At 43.3% G+C, this 11,625-nt stretch overlaps 1 protein-coding gene across 2 annotated transcripts in view; it reads right to left on the reverse strand.

Moving 5' to 3' along the window:
• IL1RAPL1 (interleukin 1 receptor accessory protein like 1) overlaps window positions 1-8,289 on the reverse strand; it is a 694,430-nt gene extending 686,141 nt beyond the window's left edge. The window contains exon 1 of one of the 2 annotated variants that reach the window (XM_048929664.1): window positions 8,114-8,289. The gene's annotated coding sequence lies outside the window, so the exon portion shown is untranslated. Of the gene's footprint in view, window positions 1-7,245; window positions 7,688-8,113 lie in introns of those variants that run through there. The other variant, XM_048929665.1, reaches the window with a different exon arrangement.
• Window positions 8,290-11,625: the final 3,336 nt, after the last annotated feature.

Consider the following 11,625-nt stretch of genomic DNA (forward strand, 5'->3'; position numbering starts at 1 on the left):
CTAAAGATTAAAACATATTTGTAATTTTATTAATCCACTGAATTTTTGTAGCAAACTAGCTCATGTTATATACTCCATATAGTTTAGCAACTATTTTTTAAATGTTTTATAGAATCATAGAATCACCAGGGTTGGAAAAGACCTCCAAGATCATCCAGTCCAACCATTTACCTATCACCACTATTTCCCACTAAACCATGTATCTCAATACACCTAAATGTTTCGTGAACTCCAGGGTCAGTGACTCCACCACCTCCCTCAGCCCATTCCAGCATCTGACCACTCTCTTGGAGAAGAAGTATTTCCTAACATCCAACCTGAATCTCCCATGGCACAACTTGAGGCCCCTCCAGTCCTACTGCTAGTAACATGAGCTGATCCCCACCTCACCACAACCTCTTTTTAAATAGTCGTAGAGGCCACCTGATTTTTACAGTCAAAGTAATTGAAAACATCAGAGATAAGAGATAACCTTTCAGCTTTACAGAATCCAGACATTAATTTCTACAACAAATTAAAGATATATGAAGGTTGCATATTTTTCAATGATGGAAATTGATGAGACTGGCAATGCTGTCAATAATGTTTATTGATTTCTGTTCAAGTTTACAGTATTTCCTTATTCTAATCAATGTTAAACTATTAAAGGTGTAGGGACAAAGTTTAATGGGCATGGTGGTGATGGTGGGATAGGTGGACTAGATCTTAGAAGGTCTTTTCCAACTATAACGATTCTAAAGACAAAAAGTAGCATGAGGCTATACACAGAAACTACCAAAGAGGAGGGAATTTGATGATAAATGTGCACAAGACTCTTGGAGATTAATCCAAAACATACTGAATGCTGTAGATAGCTTTCTATTAAGACCTTGGAACTCAATACTTAAGTGTCAAATTAGATTGATGAGCAAGCATTAATAAAACCTTTATAAAGCAGTACTATAATTGTGAGATTTGTGAATTGAATAAGTAGCAAAGAACTTTGGTGACAGAATAACACAATTCATGTAGCTAGACAGGAGACTTTTGGGGAAGCCAATAACCAAATCCTCTGGAAGAAGCATGCTTTAGAAATTTCAGATGCACACCTATCAATTCCTCTGTAACTGGACATTAACGGGTGGTTCTTCGGTACATAAATGGATAACTTTCTTATCCAAATATCTGTTACCCAAGCTGATAACCTTGTCTATTACAATGTTAAATGTATTTTTGATGTTTTTCTTCATTGTATCTTTGCTAGTAAAAACGAAATAGTTTGAATGAACTATATAAAGAAGTGTTTTTCTTTCCTCATTTTAGATTTGTCACATTTTAATTGTATTGGCCATCAGAAAAACAACATGTAAGAGAACTCTAGGTATCTTTCAATAACCTTCAGATTTATTTACTGCATGCTTTGTTCTCCCATATCATGTTTTGCTTATTTTTCTGAATAATAAAAAACTTCCATTTCTTTCTTCAGATCAGAATCCTTTCATATGGAGGTTTGTTGTTTGTTTTTTTTTTCTTTTTGCCATCACTATCTTTCTTCTTTCCTTAAGAGCTTACTGGATTAGGAGTGACCAAAAGTAGACGCATTATTCATATTGAATATGAGAGTTATCAGTGAAGTGTTATGCAAGAAATACTAAATAATGATTTACATTTTTTTTTATAATACAGTTTTCTTCTGATATGAACTGAGCAAATATTCTTGTTAAGATTTTCTATAATAACGGGCAGGAGATTTTCGATAGTAACCACTGCTCAGTTGGAAACACACCAGAAACCTTCAGATTTTACCTTCCAAAGAGTTGTCATGTATTTTTACAAAATTACAAAAGATGCCATATAGCCCCTCACTGGTGATCTCTGATAGTTCTTTTAAACTGTGTTTTAGTTTTGGCATTCCAAAATATGCCTGTGTTGTCTTCAAGTAAGCTACACTCACAGATCACATAAAAATATATTTGTATTGAAACAACCCATGAAAACAGCTATCATCCGATGTTACATTTGAATCATGATATGTTTTCTACATCAGCATAAAAAATAACTGGAATACCTTCTCCTTGTGGCTTGCTGTGTATGCATGTGAGTAAATGCATATGTATGAATATGCAGTCATACATAGGTGCATGCATTTATTTGTACATGACTAAATATTCTGTATACGCACCATATGAACCTGACTTAAACTGGAGTAAGAATACCAACTTCAGCAATGGGACCCCACAAACAACACTTTATAGAAAGCTGACAGTCAAACCTTCTCTGTTTTGTATGTGCAATAAACGTGTAGATCTTATTGACAGATACGTAGACTTGCAAAAAGAAAATGCCGTGCATTTCCAGTTATGTCATTTTTAAACTGAGCAAAGGTAAGATTTTCTACAAAAAAAAAAAAAAAAGAAAAAGAAAAAAATCTTAATAAGCTCAAACTTGAGAGGAAACAGCCAGAAAGCACTGAAGAGAAGTTGAAGATGCAGGAATGCCAAGGTGCTATACGGTAACAGCTGTGCTCTGCTCCCATCCTGAAATTCTGTGCACTGAACTGTAACCTGACAGATACAGGGCTAAAACTGTTGCCAGGGATCAGTGCCACACGAAAGCATCCTGGCCAAACACATCCTCTTCTGACACAGTGGCTCCGTCCCAAGGTTTTCATCATACTGAGAGATCTTAGTGTAGAAATTATCCTTGAGGCATATGATCCACTGAGCTCAGAGTCAAATCCAGCACTGATGCGCTGCCAAATGGATGGTGGCACGGACAAAGGCAAGCACAGACACCTTACAGCATTTAGGCATCGCAATTCACAGTCTGAGGCAATTGGTCTGGGAATCCAGACAGGTCACTAGCATATAAACTCATTCCTAACCTCACCAGAAGCCTTTCCATGTGCGTTATAATGATGTACGTTACTATGACCTCATTTTCCTTGAAGCAGTCTAAACTTTTGCTGGGACTGAGTTTGCTGCAATTGTCACTAATAGTCCAAGCACACATATTAAGAGGACCTTAACAAGAGAAAAAGAGATACTGAGGTTTTGCTAACTTTTATATTAAGAGCGTTGTGATTTTTTCTGCAGGAAACTCGAGTGATTTGTGCTTTGTCAGAAGAAAAATTTGGTGCATGTAAAATATCTGTCTTTTCTAAAACGGCCAATAGGAAATTTTCTCTTTCTTTGTCTTTCTATTTCTCTTTCTCTTTATCATTTTAAAGAAAAGTACCTCAGTTTACCTCAAGCGAGAAATCAGGATCTCATTACACAACTAAAATAATGCATGAAAGAAAAGACGATGGACCTTATACTGAAGAGAGTATTACCAAACAATTAGAAAGAATAGTGGGAGTCGGGAACTGAAATAACTTTGAACATCTCAGCCTCATTAGTGAAGAAAGGACAAATATATATATCTCATCTCTTCAAAGACAGGAGCTACACAGTGAGAACATATTTATACATTTTCCTGCCCCTTGATTATACCTTTCTGTTAGTTTTTGTCTTTTGCCTCTTTTATAACTCAACATTCATTGAGGCTCAATGGAGATCCTAGACCATGATAGACTAGGGAACAGAAAAATTCCCTAATAGCACCAGCCATCCAGTCACCAAGTATCACTACCCCTCGTTTGCCTGCTGGTTGTACAGACTGTATAGGTCTTCCTGATGCATAAATTAGGTTTCTGTGTTTCTTTTTAGAACTTACACTGAGCACTTCCTAAATTACACCCAAAACCAAAAATTATGTAGAAATATTTACTATACAGGCAGAATTTTTTTTTTCATTTTCTCCTTTCATCCACTTACATGCCCAATCAAAAACCCATATGAAGAATTACTGAAGTTGGTGTTGTGACCATTAAAGGACTATTGTATGCCTGTGTGCTGTTCTCATAAACATGAAAATCCTAAGCGCAGAAGATTGTAAGACTGATGTCCTTGGCTCATTTTTCAGACCTAGTTATTCAGGCATAAATAGCGTGCTATAAAGCACCATGAAATGACCTAGGAATACCTTTAACACACAGGTACAGTGAGACCTAGAAAAAGAAGAGTACCCAACAAGGAACCAGATTTCCTCAGTCTTGCATAGACTTGGCAAATAGAACAAGATTTTCCCCTTTTGCAATACAATGGAGTTCCACATGTGAATCCCTTAAGCCAACATGGCAAGTTTGAATATTATAATTAATAAAACACAATCTTTCATCCTCCCCATCCCCCAAAAAAGAAGCTTTCATCCAAGTGGGAATTAATTTTAAGCTATCACAAATAAAACTCATTGCTGCATTTGAGCTGTTTTTCTTTAAAGAATATGAAAACAAAATAAAAGTATATGATAAATGACAGGCTAAATGATGCCACCTGGTCCATCAACTCATACATACCTATATTTTAAAATAAAACAAGCATACACTTGAATTGATAGAGCTGCTTTGGTGCTTCTGAAAGTGCACATGTAAGAACTTAAAGAAACACAAGGATTACTGACCCATCAGGTCATACCCATAACCCAAAACAGCCAATATGGTCTTTACTGTAAATTCTTCTTATTTTATGCAGTCTTGACACTACAGATGGAACAGATAGAGGTTTATAATAGAAATGCTGATACAACCTTATCTATAGCTGTGCAAATTGTGCTGCTATAATTAAACTTAACAACTTGAACGTCACTAGATACGTTGGTAGTTTTTTAATCATATTAATCAGAGCTTCAATGTTTCAATTGCCATATATTATCATGTAGTGTGCACTATAAAAACAAGAAGACTCCTAACCCCTACAGATTATAGCTGTTGCAAAACATCAAGGTATATCTAAACACTTCTTTGTACATGCAAAAACACCAAATGAGAATCTGTTATCAATTTTTTTTTTTTTGCTTTGCTTCCCAGAACATGAGTTTGATGTAATGGCCACAGAACGTATGCTGAATCCTTTACAAGAATATCACTGGAAAGGAAAAGGAGCTTCATTAACATCTGCCCCATGTGCTTCAGTTTCTCATATCAGCAGAAAAACAAGTCTACTGCCTTCAGTGACAGCACCAGGCAGAAGCCCCCTCTTTCAGAGGGAGGCACTGGAATGAATCTTCAAAAGGTGACTTCCCAGAGCTACCAAGGAGCGCGCAGCCAAACTCTCACTGCTTTTGGTGGTCTGAGCTTTGGAATCTGGGAATGACTTCTGTAAATATTTTTTTATTTATCTGAGTGATTTACAGTTTTACTTCAGCAATGAAAAGTTTCCTCTTGAAGAAGCTATACTGAATGCAAATTGAATGGATACTGCATTGGACCTGAAACCTTTTATTTTTACTAACTCTTGCTAACTACAATGATGAAATTAATCTATAGATAAAACTTGGTTGCTTACCACTCTCCATCACCCTATATTGGTAAATCCTTGCATCCAGCACATCAGATCATACAAACATATCTGATTATATATTCCCACACTGTTAATGCCTCCTCTTTTGCATCCCAGGTTTTCCAGACAACTGGGCTGTCCTTAAGAGCAGCAGCACAGGCACGTAGCACATCTACCACAACAAGGCCTGTCAGGAATTAATGGGAAAGAGCGTGCCTGTAACCATGTGTGACAGAGCAGGGTGTGCTATGGACATTTCTGAAAATTACAAGAGATGTAGCAATGCATAGGAGTTGCCAACACCATAGTGTTATTCTGACCCCTGAAGGATGGAAACAGAGTTAGCTTCATAGCCATTTTTTCCTATTTACTCACTACACTCTATGGACGTCAAACTCTAAACAACATTAGCTGGATTTATTAGTGCTTGCCCAGACTTATCCTCAAGAAATATGAAAATAGACATAAACTATTGCTAATGCAACTTTAAAATACTGATGTTTTCAGGGAAGCTCAGGGAAAAAAAATGATTTTTCAGGCTACTGCCATGGTAAAATTACTGCAAGTTTGATAGTGCATTAAATGTGATAAAGAATAGGTATGTAGAGATCATGTTTATCAAGAGATGCAAAACCCACTCTGCCCTCACCTCTTTGTAAGTGAAAAGATGTTAAGAGAAATTTTGCTAGAACGAATCCAGAGTGAAGTGGGAAGGACATAGGCCGGCGATGATAAGAACACTTATTTCAGCTGTGTTAAGATTTCATCAGGCTTACATTTTTCAGAAAATGCATCCACAGGGCCTCAGCAGTGCTTTTGCAAGCTTATCTGTCCTCAAGGAGTACTTTTTTTTTCCCCCCCAGAACAGATAGAAATAGCGATGCATGATTCTAAAATGGGTATTAAAATAAAGGCTATCCTGATACTGCTCTCTTTGTGAATAATTCACTCACAAAGCCCACCCGAGTTAAACCAATGGGATTCTCGCAGCACCTCTGCTTTTCACCTTCTTACTCCTGAGATGCCCACGTTCCCGGATGCCCATTCTCCAGCTCTAACCCAAGGACCACCCTTCAGGTTATAATGTCAGTGTAACAGGTAGGTTAGGCTCTTACACCTGCCAACACTTCCCAAAGTCGGTCGCCCAGCAGCAGCTTGCTGCTGATGCTGCGCCCCGAGCGAGCCGAGGTCCCTACCGCGCACCTGCCCACAGGGAAGCAGCACGGCTCTGCCTTGCGGACGGTCAGCGGAGCCTCGCCTACGGAGGTGGGTGAGGGGGAAGGGGGAGGAAGCTCAGCTGGATTTCGGCTACCTTCCTCTCCCCCTCTGCTGTCGCCGCGCTCCGGAGGCGCTGCTGTGACCTTGCGGTGAGCGGGCGGCGGGCTCCGTCCCGCGGGGCTCCCCGGGATCCCGAGGAGGCAGCGGAGAGCTCCGCCCGGCACGGCACGGCACGGCACGGCACGGCACGGCAGCGAGCGGGGATCTCCCCTGCTCCGCCGGGTCCCCGCCACAAAGTTCCTCCAAGTGATCGATTGGCGGTGCGAGCACCTCCTCGCACTATCGGCGACTGACGCCACTGATGTAATCAAGTTACATAATCACCGTCTTTTTTTCTTTTTTTCTTTTTTTCTTTTTTTTTTTTTTTCCTCCACAAATCCATCCGTCTTCCTACGGGAAGATCTGCATATCTTCGCCCATCCATTATGCATGAAGCCACGGGCAGCACAGAAGGGTATAGATCTCCGCGCACACTATGGAACTTTGGCGCTGCGGTGCCTCGCACTGTGCAGCGCCATCGCTACCCTTTCCTTCAGCCTTCCCCCATCCCCTCTATCAGAACCGATTTTGCAGAGAACGAGCGAAGTGCGTCGCTTTAAGTCCTTACAGGCTGAAGTGCTTCCCTTGTGCTCTCAGCCGCTTGTTCCTCTCCTTTCCTCGCTCACACCACAGCCAACAGAGGAATGACTCCCACGCAGCCCCAGCACAGATGCACGAAGCACCGCAGATAGCATCTCTGTTTGCAAATCTGCAACTCCCGTGCACGTGGTCTGAGGTTCCCGCAGGTGAGTTATTGGATGGAAAAGAAAAACACCGTACAGGAGCAGGTGGAAGGGAGATTTCCAGCCTAGTGACACTTAGGACGAGGTTGTTGTGTTGTTGCTGTGTTTTTGGTTTTTTTCCCTCATCGCCTCCCAGTTCACAGTTTCCTTGCAGGATGCACGGGAGCGATGGCAATCCCCCACCACCGCCAGTGCCATTAACCCCCTTAGCACCACAGCAGCGAGCCGCGGTTCACAGCGATCGCCACCTTAAAGTTTAACAACTTGAGAGCCGGGATTCGCTACCTCCATTGCAGCAGAATGCCGGAGTTGGAGACACTTGTTTTAAGCGGCGGGTGGGAGCCGGCTCAGGATTTAATGCATTCCACCACCGAGAGCTTCGTTACAATTACATCCCCTCCTCAGCCAAAAATATTAAAGGGGGGTGGGGGGAAGAAAGAATTAAAAAAAAAAAAAAAAAAAAAAAAAAAAAAAAAAGGAAAAATTGAAGCCCAGAAGGTGAGGGAAGGAAGGCAGAAGGGGATTTTTCCCATATCTGATTGATGGCAAAAAGCTCTCCCCGGAATCCCGCTGCAGTCACTGCCGCCGTTAGCCGGATCCCCCCGCCCCGGGCTAATGCAGCACGCACTCAAGTGCCCACCGCAGCCCCACGCCGCCAAGTTCAGCATTGCCGCGCTCTCTCAATGACCTTACCCGCAGGAGTCCTCCTCGCTGTCCCTCCGGTGCGATCCGGTCACAACGCTGCGCTCCCGGCCGGAGAAGCCCCGCGTTCAGTCCCGGGGCTGCGCTCGCCACGAGTGCCGGGGACACGGCGCCCGGCCATCCGCCGTCGCCAGTTCCGCCGCGGGCGCAGGTAATTCCATACAGACTCCGGCGCCCCCCTCCCGCCCTCCCCCCCGAGTCGCCCCTTCCTTCCTACTTCACAAAGTGCCCGCGCCTCCGGCGGGAGGTACCATCCAGGTGCGGCGGGGGGAGGAGGGGCGGCCGGCCTGGGGGCAGCTCCGCGTCCGAGGGCCGGGGCCGAGCTGCGCGCACCGAGTACCGGGAGAGGCGGCCCGACGGGGCTTCCTGCTGCGGGGGGTGCCGGGGGAGGGCGCTTCCCGGATCCTCAACGCCGTGCCAACGGGGGAGGGGGAGTGGAGGGAAAAGAAAAATCTCCAGAGGGAAAAGAAGAAAGGAAAAAATCGGTTGTCCTCTTGCCCCGAACGATCTCAATCCCCGGCGGATGTCCCAAGTGATCAGCAGTGCGAGCAGGAGATCCCGATGGGTAACCACAATCCACCCAAAAATATCCTAAGGAGCAGAAAAGGAAGAGAGGGAGAGAGGCGAGAGAAACTGCAGTGCACGAACGATCCCAGTGCTTCTACACGAGCGCCGCGTTGGATTGAATGCGCTCCGTTGCGAGCCGGGAAGGAGGGACTGCTGCTGCCACCCCATGGCCGCTCCGACACTCGCCGCGCCTCCAGCAGCACTTTGGGAGGCCGATTTCTTTCTTCTTTCTTTCTTTCTTTCTTTTTTTTTTTTTAATTTTTAATTTTTTTTTTTTTTTTCCTTTCTGGGAGGTGGGTGGCGAAGGAGGGTCCTTCCGAGGGCTCCCGAGAAACTCCCGGCAGCGGCCCCGCACCTCCCCCCGCGCTGCGGGCGCTGCGCTTTCCCCTCCAGCGGGCGGCCCCCGGCCCCGCGCGGGCAGCGGGACAGCCGCGGCTCCCTCCCCCGCCCGTCGGCTTCCGAAGCGAAGTGTTGTTTCGGAGGAGATGATACATTATCTATTCTTGGATTTTTTTTTTTTTACTTTTTTTTTTTTTTTTTTTTTTTTTTAATAAGGCAAACTGTGGGCCTCGCTGTTGCCATGGGATCTTCTTTGTGCGAACTCTCTGAACTGTGTGGGAACAGTTTTATTTCCTTCCCTTCAGATTCCTCTTTTTTTTTTTTTTTTTCTCCTTCTTCTCCGCCGTAACTCTTCTGAAGATATGCATCGAAATGTAACTGCGTTGTTGCCAATTAACAGCAGCTGCAAGGTGCATCTAATTAGGGATGTTAATTACTTCACAAAATAAATAGTGATTTGCAGATGTTTATAGCACTAAACAAGTGCACTATAGAACATAACTCTGTGTAATACTGTTGTTCCCCCAATAAATCTGACCAAATTTCTGCACCATCCTGCTGGGGATTAGGCATTCCCTTTTCCACAACACTAACTCTGCAAGTGCACGCTCACAGGAAGAGATGCGCAGAGCTGCCCAAATGGAGATACATCACAGGATCATAGAATCATAGAACGACTCAAGTTGGAAGAGACCTCAAAGCCCACCCCTCCCCAAACCCTGCCGTGGACAGGGCTGCCCCCCACCAGCTCATGCTGCCCAGGCCCCCCTCCAACCTGGCCTTGAGCTCTCCAGGGATGGGACACCCACGACTTTTCCAGGCAGCCCCTGCCAGTGCCTCACCACCCTCTCAGCGAAAAACTTCCTTCTGACATCTAACCTAAATCTCCCCTCTTTTCATTTAAAACCATTCCCCTTTGTCCTATCACTGTTAACCCATCTTAAAATTTGATTTCTCTACTGTTTATAAGCTTACTTTAAATACTGGAAGGCTGCAATGAGGTCTCCCCAGAGTCTTCTCTTCTCCAAGCTGAACAAGCTCAGCTTCCTCATCCTCTCTTTAGAAGAAATGTGCTACAGCTCTCTGATCGTCTTTGTGCCTCTCCTCTGGATGCATTCCAAAAGCTCCACTTCTTTTCCAAGGATCCAGACCTGGACTCTGTACTCTAGATGGGTCCTCTCTAGGGCAGCATAGAAGGGATCAATCACCCTCCTCACAGTGCCAGCCTCAGATGGTTTGGTCAGGGGCATTTCATCTTCCTTCAACCCACTATGTATGCTGGGAGGGTGGATTAGCAGGAAATACCTGAGGTAAACATGTACATAAACATATGTTTATGTACACATACATCTTTAAGTGCTAGTTTTCAAAGCGTGGACAAAGGGATGAGGGATGATTCTGTTATCAGAGAGTCAAACACTTATGCCACAGGGAAAAATCCAAAATACTATACTTTTTAAACCTCCAATATCCTACAAGACAAGAGACAAAAAGAAGAAAAGCAACATGTGGGAAACTGAATTTATTATTTCTCATGATAAGGGATAGAGGATTATCAATAGGCAGATAATGCTCTGGGGAGAGTCAGTGGATTGCCAGAGAGGTGGGAGTTGTTGTAGAACTAGTAGAGATCATGTACGCCTCCACCTCACCTCTCTTTAATACAACAGAATGGCATTCTTAATTTGGGTAAAAAGCAGAAAAAATCCTAGAAATGAATGCAAAAAACAGTACTTAAGATTCAATTTTCAAGCACAGAAATTAACGTGACTGGTTCAACCAGGCATTTAGATAGCACTGTGATGAGTGATCCGTATGTGTGGGTAGTTAAATGAGACATGGAAAACTTTATGGGATTCTCTTTGTGGATCAGTACAGGGCATTTTAAGTCAGCTAAATGACTCATACTGTCTACTTTAGAAAGCTGGTTTGGGTGCCTGATTTAGAAGCCCAAGCATCCGTGCTTGAGAGGAAGAGAGAGGGAAAGGAAGAGAGGTGCTCCCAACTTTGTTTCTCAAAATCTTCCTTTGAGAGAGAGTTTTTCTGTTATCACTGACAAGTGACCCCAGGCTCTCAGCACAGGCACTTCCATTAGATGACACCAAGAATCTCTTTCACGCCCAGCCAAAATGATGAGTGCTCTAGGTTGTCTGGTAGTGTGTAGGAAGGGTAGACTTGAGGTTAAACATTGGGCAGGTGCTCTGAACATTCGGGCTTAGTTTCTGATTTTTTTCAGATTTCATTTCCATTGACAGGCAAGTCATTTTCTTGCTCTGTGCTTTTGTTTCTTCTTCTTATAATGTGAGTTAACACTGTTCTGTTTTGCAAGGGTAAAGATAAAAAGGCATTAGTGTTTGTGAGGTGTTTATATACTATGGTCATGGTAAGTTCCCAAAGAGGCTGATTAAGGGACTGGCTGGAGAAAGGGAAAATGAAAATAATAGAAGCCAAAGGATGTGAATAAAACAAAAGGTAATTGCTAAAATCACTGAAACCAGACTAATAGAAAAGCTGTAGACTGTTCAAATATGCAGAATACTTGCATTCTTGGGTCAACTTTATCTCTGGGTTAAGGAATCAGAATCACAGAATCACAG

Source organism: Lagopus muta, chromosome 1 (genome assembly GCF_023343835.1).
Source record: "Lagopus muta isolate bLagMut1 chromosome 1, bLagMut1 primary, whole genome shotgun sequence".
NCBI classification, from domain to species: domain Eukaryota; kingdom Metazoa; phylum Chordata; class Aves; order Galliformes; family Phasianidae; genus Lagopus; species Lagopus muta.